The 8,170-nt window shown below is 35.1% G+C and overlaps 1 long non-coding RNA gene across 1 annotated transcript; it reads right to left on the bottom strand.

The window, feature by feature from the left end:
- Positions 1-5,030: 5,030 nt before the first annotated feature.
- Positions 5,031-7,078, bottom strand: LOC135847554 (uncharacterized). The gene is made up of 2 exons (XR_010559197.1): positions 6,473-7,078; positions 5,031-5,754 (listed from the first exon to the last, which is right to left on the bottom strand). It is a non-coding gene; the product is annotated as an uncharacterized LOC135847554 (long non-coding RNA).
- Between the last annotated feature and the right edge of the window lie 1,092 nt (positions 7,079-8,170).

Here is an 8,170-nt window from a genome sequence, read left to right as displayed (position 1 = left end):
GATTAATTTTTTCTACGAAAAATACGCATTTATCGGGATTTAACGTTAAACCAAATTCTTTTATTCGATCTAAAACTTTGAATAGTCTATCCCTACATTCTTCAAAACTATCTCCCCAAATTTTCACGTCATCTACGTATTTGCTAACTCCGTCTTGATCTTCAATTACTTCATTGATCATATTAACAAATTCCCCACTTGAAATTTTTGTTCCAAAAGGCAAAACGTTAAATTCGTAGACTTGACCATCGTATTGGAAAGCAGTATATTTTTTCGATGATTCTGTCAGAGCGATCTGCCAGAATCCTGCTGTGAAATCGAGAACACAGAAGACTTTTCCAACCGCACCCTCGAAAATATCACTATCCATTGTTGGAGCTTCAGTCAAAACGCTCATTAAAAATGAATTTAATTCCCAAGCATCCAAACATAAGCGAATTTCACCACTGCTTTTTACTACAGGAGCTAATGTATTGATATACGTGGAATTGGAGGGTCGAATGAGTTTTAATTTTAACATCTTTTTTATTGCTTTGCGAAGAGCCTTACGAAGATGACGTGAAGGTCTAAATTTTTCACCATACCATTGCTTATCGTGTTCACCATTTTTAGTATTAAACCGAAATTGTACTTCACGACCTTTGCATAAACCGGGAAAGTAAGACATAAGCATTTTGTAACGTTCTTCAAAAGTTTCAAATGTTTTATCAGCGATATCTTGAGTAGTTCGTCCCTCAACAACTGCTTGGTCACAGTAACGCCTAAAATTTTTTAATCCTACCTCGGGACCTCTATCTTCGATAATATCCTCATCAGGATTAGGAGCTTTTCCAGAATATTTTAAAGTTTTATGAATAACCTCGTGAACGTATTTTTCTGGAATTTGAATCCTGAACAAAGGCATAGCGAAATCAAAATCTTTCGGGTCTACGTACGGTAGTATTTGAGTTTTTATTTTATTTCTACCCTTAATATACGCGGCTTTAGCAGGTACCGTAGCATGAATTTGTAATTTATTCATCGTAGCTCTACCTATAATTAACGAATGTTCATTAGACTCAACTACAAAGAAAAGAAGTTGAAATTTCATTTCACCAAATTTTAACTCTATTTGAACTATCTTTTTCATGCTACTTAATAGCGAACCATCTGCCAATTTTAACACTACTGGTCGTAACAAGCCTAAATATCGTACCGTGTCTTTTCCACACTTACGTGTCAAATCTTCAAGCGTAAATTTTGAAATTACATTAGGAATAGCACCACTATCTAATTGAGCTAATATGTTATGATCTCCTACTCCTAATTTTACTACGCATGTAGGTACTAAGTTAATTTGTTCAGTAGACATAAAATCAATTAAATTTCGATGAATTTTTATGTCATTTGCAGCAGAATTATCATTGGGATCAACTATAAGTGTATTCAGTAGCGGATATGTAGTTTCATCTTCGTATTCAGAATCCAAATCAGATTCGTAGAAACCATCATTGTCAGAATCGTTAGCGTATAAACGTACAGGTATTTTATCGTTAACTGTGTCATTGTTTGAGTCAGTGTTAGGGTGGGACGGGTCAATTGTAACATTTTTTACAGGTAATTGAACAGGATTTGGGGGGGTATCAGACGTGGTTGTGGTAGTAACCGGTTGTTCGACGTCTGAGGTATCTTCGATAGTTGGTGGGGGATCGGAGTTCGGATTTTTAAACGAATGTTTCCTATATTTCAAATTCCATTTATGATCATTAGGCATTTTTACCAAATCACTTTTTCTTTCTGGTTTTGTTCGGGGAATACTCGTATATAAATTGTGAATACGTAATTCTTCTAGCATAATAGGCCATAATTCTTTTAACGATTGTTTTGAAGGCGAGTATCTACGTTTTTCTTCCAAAATTGTAAATTTCTTATTTAATGGTATTACGTGATTTTTATCATCAATAGCTGCACGCGGATACGTAATTCCCTTTTTACTCGTGCCTTTTTCGCATTTGATGTAACTTAACGCAGGAGCTTTCCAGTATCGAATACGTTTATCCATCATTAATTTTCCAAACATTTGCCTATAAGCTATGTAACGAGATAAGGGAACACCTTTTTCTTTAGCTAGTGTAGGTTTGACAATTGGAAAAATCATAACAATTTCAGTCGCTCCTTTTTTACAAAATAAATCGACAATTTTTACAAGATCTTCAAAAATAACGTCATAAGGTCTATTTGAATGATTGATTTCGACTTGACCACAAGAAATAATAAATTTAGTTTTGGTAAACTCCAAATCTTTGGTACGCCTATATAATTCAGACATGGAAATTTGATTATCAATATACGCAGGTAATGGACCTGTAGGATTTTTTTCGTTCATTTTTATTAAGTAAATCACTCCATCGCCCACCAGCTCATACTCATCGAAAGGACTTAAATCGAGAGCTAATGAGCCGCCAGAAGTTGCTCTCGTGAGCTTCCGCCGACCTAGTTTCCCGCACCTCCTTCGCCATTCTCCTCCTCTTCTTCCTCTTCCTCATCATCCTGATCACTTTCATCCTTGTTGAAACCTAACGCTTTCATAGGCAACGTGTCGTGACCAGTTTGTGCACGAAGCATTTTAGCATATTCCCTAACCAATTTCGCTATTTGATCAGGGTTCATATTGCTATCTTTATTTTGAGAAGATCCAGAATAATTACCAGAATTTGGTTTAGGTTCAGGTTTGGGGGGAGGTTTGGGTTTTCGTTCGTAAGGAGGTTCAAAATTAAGGGGTTGTGGCCCTATTGTTATAGGTGCTAAACGAGTGGGATCTTCTTGAATTGTTTGAATATTCGCCAATACTGCCAAGAATTGGGCCTTGTCATGTATAACAGCACGAAGTCTCGTCCTATAAGGTTCAGGTGCCTTTTCTGCCATGTCACTCATAACTGCATTAGGCACTGCCCATTCTACGTGACTTAACGTTTCCAACCATTGTTTGTAAAATTGCGCAAATGTACGAGCATTTGCGAAGTGTTTGCAACGTAGATTAAAATAATCTTTCGCCTCGTTTTGGCACTTTTTATCCCAACATTGGATTAGAAATGATTCTTTTAACTGCTCAAAACTATCATATAAACCTACATCCAATTTCCACGCTTTTATTCCCTCAATTTTATCACTAATACAACCGCGAAACGTAGCGCATAAATGGCTGTCAGGAATATTTAAATCTTTTACGTGGTTTTCGAATTCTTTTACGAAATAATGTGGGTGAAAACGGTTCGACGCATTATAACGAATACCACTATTTTTCATAGTTTCAGCATCAATTTTCACACGATAATTGGATGAATCACTTGAGCCTCCGCCATTACCACCTCTTTGTTTCCACTTTTTCAGATCTAAAACGTCCTTACCCGTGGCTGTCATAAACGCAGCAATGGTTTTAGCGTGTTCAGCCTGTTTCTCTCTATGTTTCGTGAGATCTGTATCTAACATCTGCACTTTCGGTTCAATATCCTCCTTAAATTCCTTGAACTCACTTTTTAACCCTTCATGTTCGTCATGCTGATTGTTTAAATCATCTTCGTGCTTTCCCAAACGAGTTTCTAAATTCTTTTTATACGTTTCACGTTTTTGTTCATCCTCTTTATACGTTTCATCGATAAATTTTTTGACTTTTTTCTCAGTAGAAGTCGCTTGCTTCTTTACTTGACCGATAACTATATCCTGATCTTCAGTTTTCTTTCTTAATTCTTTATTCTCAGCCTCATAATATGTAAGCAACGAATTGCTCCATTTCGCAAGATCTTCTACCTCAATACCTTCTTCCTCCACAGGCTTAGGTTTAAGACGTTTCGGTCTGCCACCTGTATCCACCTCCTCCGCATTCTGATTACCTTCCTCTGTATAATCGTCTTCATACATATCGTAAGATTCGGTTTTCAACTCACGAAGATTACGAAAATATTCCGATCTCACGTCTCTACTTTGTGATAAATATTCAGTCACTCTTTTTGATGACTTCGGGGGTGTCTCAGTTTGGTCAACCGGAGGTGAAAATATTTTAATTGATTTAGAAATTTTGAAAGATCGTAGTACTCAAGCAATAAATAAAATTCTAGCCAAGCTAAGAGAATCAACGGTGAAAAACTAGGGTATCGTATGAATACAAATAATAAAAGTAACAAGAGCTGAACAAGAACGAGAAAATCAACGGTGAACAAAACTGTACAGACTCGTGAACAGGCGGCAACGATGTACGTGAAAAAATAAGCACACCAACGAAGTAAAATGTTCATGTATAACGATAGAGATAGCAACGTGGCACGAATTTGACCTTGGACACAACTAACACTATCCTACTAAGCTCATAAACGAGTTCAACAATGCACAATTTTTCAGACCATAAACCTGAACCAAATAAGCTCATAAACGAGTTCAACAATGCACAATTTTTCAGACCATAAACCTGAACCAAATTGGAAAAATATCAATAATTTCACCAATTTTGGTCCGATTTTCTTGATCCAAAAACGAGAATAAATAATTTCTTAAAATCTAATTAGCTAATAGGAACGTACCTATTTTGCTAGTAATACTTAATCTAACACGTTTTTGACCAAGTAGACGAATTCGAGCATACTTGTATCAAAAACGAACACATAAAATACAAAATTTATACACAAATAAATAAAATATGATACTTTATTTACACGTTTACAAGTATCTTACTCTGGGGTGGAGTTTTTCTCGTATTTTGAGGTCCTCTGGATCGCGAAAAGAACTCAGATTCGTGGTACTAAGTAACACTCTCGAAAAACGACTCAAAAAACACGCGATTGGGCGCCAAATGAAAGGATAAAAGTCGTAGTTTGATAGAGTTTTATGCTAAGAAAGACCTAAAAACCCAATGTTTCAACCAGCAAGATATCTTCACGTAATACATACAGTTCTTCAGAGACTCCTGACTATCTTACTGACTCTATCTTTCACTAAATGTTAATTTACACCACGAATACGATAAAAAGGTTCTTTACACGAAATAAACGATTCCACCATTAAACACTACACGATTTATTAGTATTTAAAGGTAACAATCAATTTAGATAACTTTGTATAAAGAAATAACATATTTTATACGCGAATTCGCAAATAATTAACAAAGTACAATATTAACCGATATAATCACGATGTTTGACAAAATTAAAACGTTCCTAGTTCTTGCTAACAACATACTAGACCGAGCCAACATTAACCAACCTTCATTTCAACAAGTTCCCCTACCTATCATAGGTACCTATCCTATCTCCCTTCTCTAGGTTATTCGTGGTACTTCGCCTATTTACGGTTATGGTACATGGATTATTACAAGGAATAATCGTGAGGATTATTCCCTGCAATACAGGCCATATATACTATGACATTTCCATCAACCCTAGCAGGATTTTCTTGGTACTGCACGATGAGATCATGAAACATGTGTTTAGTGATAATAGCAACATATAAGGTAGAAGTGTTTATATGTACTTATTGTACTTATCATCTGTGATCAAGAGGTCTGCCTACTTACCATCGTTATGGCTTCCCCAGAAAAAATCAAACCATTAGGTATTTCAACGATCTCATTCTGTAACGTATGCGAATCATATAGAATTGCTTCAACGAGGCAGTATTTTCCATTGAACCCATTCGAGGAAATAGTCAAACATTCGTCATATTTTCCCATATAATTTACTGCACTAGAAAGGATACCATCTACTGGCCATTCTGATGACTCCATCACTAAAAAAAAAAAAATACCAGAAAAAGGACTGATGTAAATTTTGATATGCTTTGGGAGCACAAATGTGATTTTTTTTGAAAATTTAAAACGAGAGAAAAAATTAAAAATTTGCATTTTTCATAATCTTTGAGTACCTATGTATTATAATTAGTATTTCTAGAATTTTTCTGTTTAATTTTTATATTCTGAATTTTTTTTTTTTATCTGAACATTTTTCAATAAATTTAATAATACGTTTCTTGAAATTTTATTGCATAGCTCTGTAGAAGAGAACCAACAAACTATGCCAAGGCAAATTTCAGCTGCTGAAATTCATTTCTCAATTCTTGGAGAATTTTTAAAATTTTAAATTTGGTCCATTTCCAATGAAAAAATCAAAATTTCATCAATGTTACATCGAAGACTAAAATTTGGTTTAGGAATGCCCCACTGAGCAGTGAACCCAAATTGATCAGTGCTCAGTGCAAATTCTATATTTTGAGCTCCACTTATGAAATTTTTCGTAAACTAGAAAATCCGGGAAAACCCAAAACAGCATGAAACCATCATCAATCGACTTGAGAGGTCAAAAACGAGGTAAAATCTGATTATTGCTTTTCGGGTAAATTAGATCCAATTGTTGGGAAAGCCGAATTTTTTATTTTGTTCAAAAATAACGAACTTGGCACAACTTCACTTGTATATCTACAAAATAAGTAGTAAAAAATTACAACTTACTTTTGATTGCCCAAGCAGATTGATTTTTCAGATGCGATCGAAACAATTCGAAGTCCTTTTTGCATTCGATATTCACATCTGGTCCCATTTGAAATTTCTGTCGCGCTTCGAGAAACAATTGCGAAATCCACTTTCTTCGAGGAAGTGCTGGTTCAGCAGACTGAGAACACCGATAATCGACATCTTTGGACGTTGACTTGATTTCACGTTTGGTACACTCGGTGGTATTTTCTAGCGATATCGTGAAAGACAACCCATCGATAACAAAATAAGCCAAAATCACTCTCTTATAATAATTCATTATGTTCAAAAAAAAAAAAGAAGTAGGTAGGTACATAGAAGATTTTGCAGATAATTAATTTAGATGCATAAATTTAATATGTACGAGTCTTAGATCGTGAAAATGCAGTGTTTTTCAATTCAACTTGGTAGGTACTTGGCTAAGGAATCACGGCCACTTTTTCACAAGGAAGGATGGACTTGGACTTCTCGTTCCCTCCTTCGTGAGAGTTATTAAAGCAAATTATTTATTGTAGTTCATGTGCAATGCTGGTGCAATACTGGCGCAATTCGATTAATTTGTTAAATTTTTCTGAAGGCAAACAGGTTGATAGGTACCTACGTTGTATTAATTACCTATTTTTTTTTCAAGTATGTACATAGAACAAGTACAGTAAGTACTGACGTAATTCGATTGATTCGTAAAATTTTGTGTGAATATCGCACCTTCCGAGTAAATGAGCTTACATCTCAAAAAAAAACACTCACGCATTTAGCGTGAGAAGACCGATTTTTCTTAAACTAAAAATCGTTTACGAACAAATTGATTCACTTTTTTTGAAACATTTGTACAGCCATCAATCTGTTTACTTATTGAATCGAATCATTTACGAACGATTGACAATTACACGCGTTAGAAAATGAATTGATTCGTATAAGTGACTCATTCGGGAACAAATCGATTTATTTACCCAATTTTTGATGAATCATTCGCGACCGAATCGATTCATTCACTCAATTTTTGATGAATCATTCGCAAACGAATTGATTCGTATAAGTGAATCATTCGCGAACGATTTGATTCGTATTAGTGAATCATTCTCGAATGAATTGATTCGTATAAGTGACTTGCTCACGAACGAATCGATTTATTTAATCAATTTTTGATGAATCATTCGTGAACGAACTGATTCGTACAAGTGACTCATTCGTGAACGAACTGATTCGTACAAGTGACTCATTCGTGAACGATTTGATTCGTATAAGTGACTCATTCGTGAACGATTTGATTCGAATAAGTGACTCGTTCGCGAACGAATAGATTTATGTACTCAGTATTTGATGAATCATTCGCGAACGAATCAATTTGTATTGGTGACTCATTCGCGAACGAATTGATTTGTATAGGTGACTCATTCGTGAACGATTTGATTCGTATAAGTGAATCATTCGCGAACGAATTGATTCGTATTGGTGACTCATTCGCGAACGAATTGATTCATTTACTCAATGCTTGATGAATCATCCGCGAACAAATTGATTCGTATTGGTGACTCATTTTCGAACGAATCGATTCATTTACTCAATGTTTGATGAATCATTCGCGAACGAATTAATTCGTATAAGTGACTCATTCGTGAACGATTTGATTCGTATAAGTGAATCATTCGCGAACTAATTGATTCGTATTGGTGACTC

The sequence above is a fragment of the Planococcus citri genome, chromosome 5, assembly GCF_950023065.1.
Source record: "Planococcus citri chromosome 5, ihPlaCitr1.1, whole genome shotgun sequence".
Taxonomy (NCBI): domain Eukaryota; kingdom Metazoa; phylum Arthropoda; class Insecta; order Hemiptera; family Pseudococcidae; genus Planococcus; species Planococcus citri.
Note: the sequence above shows the minus strand (reverse complement) of the source record. Positions and strands in the feature narration are given on the sequence as shown.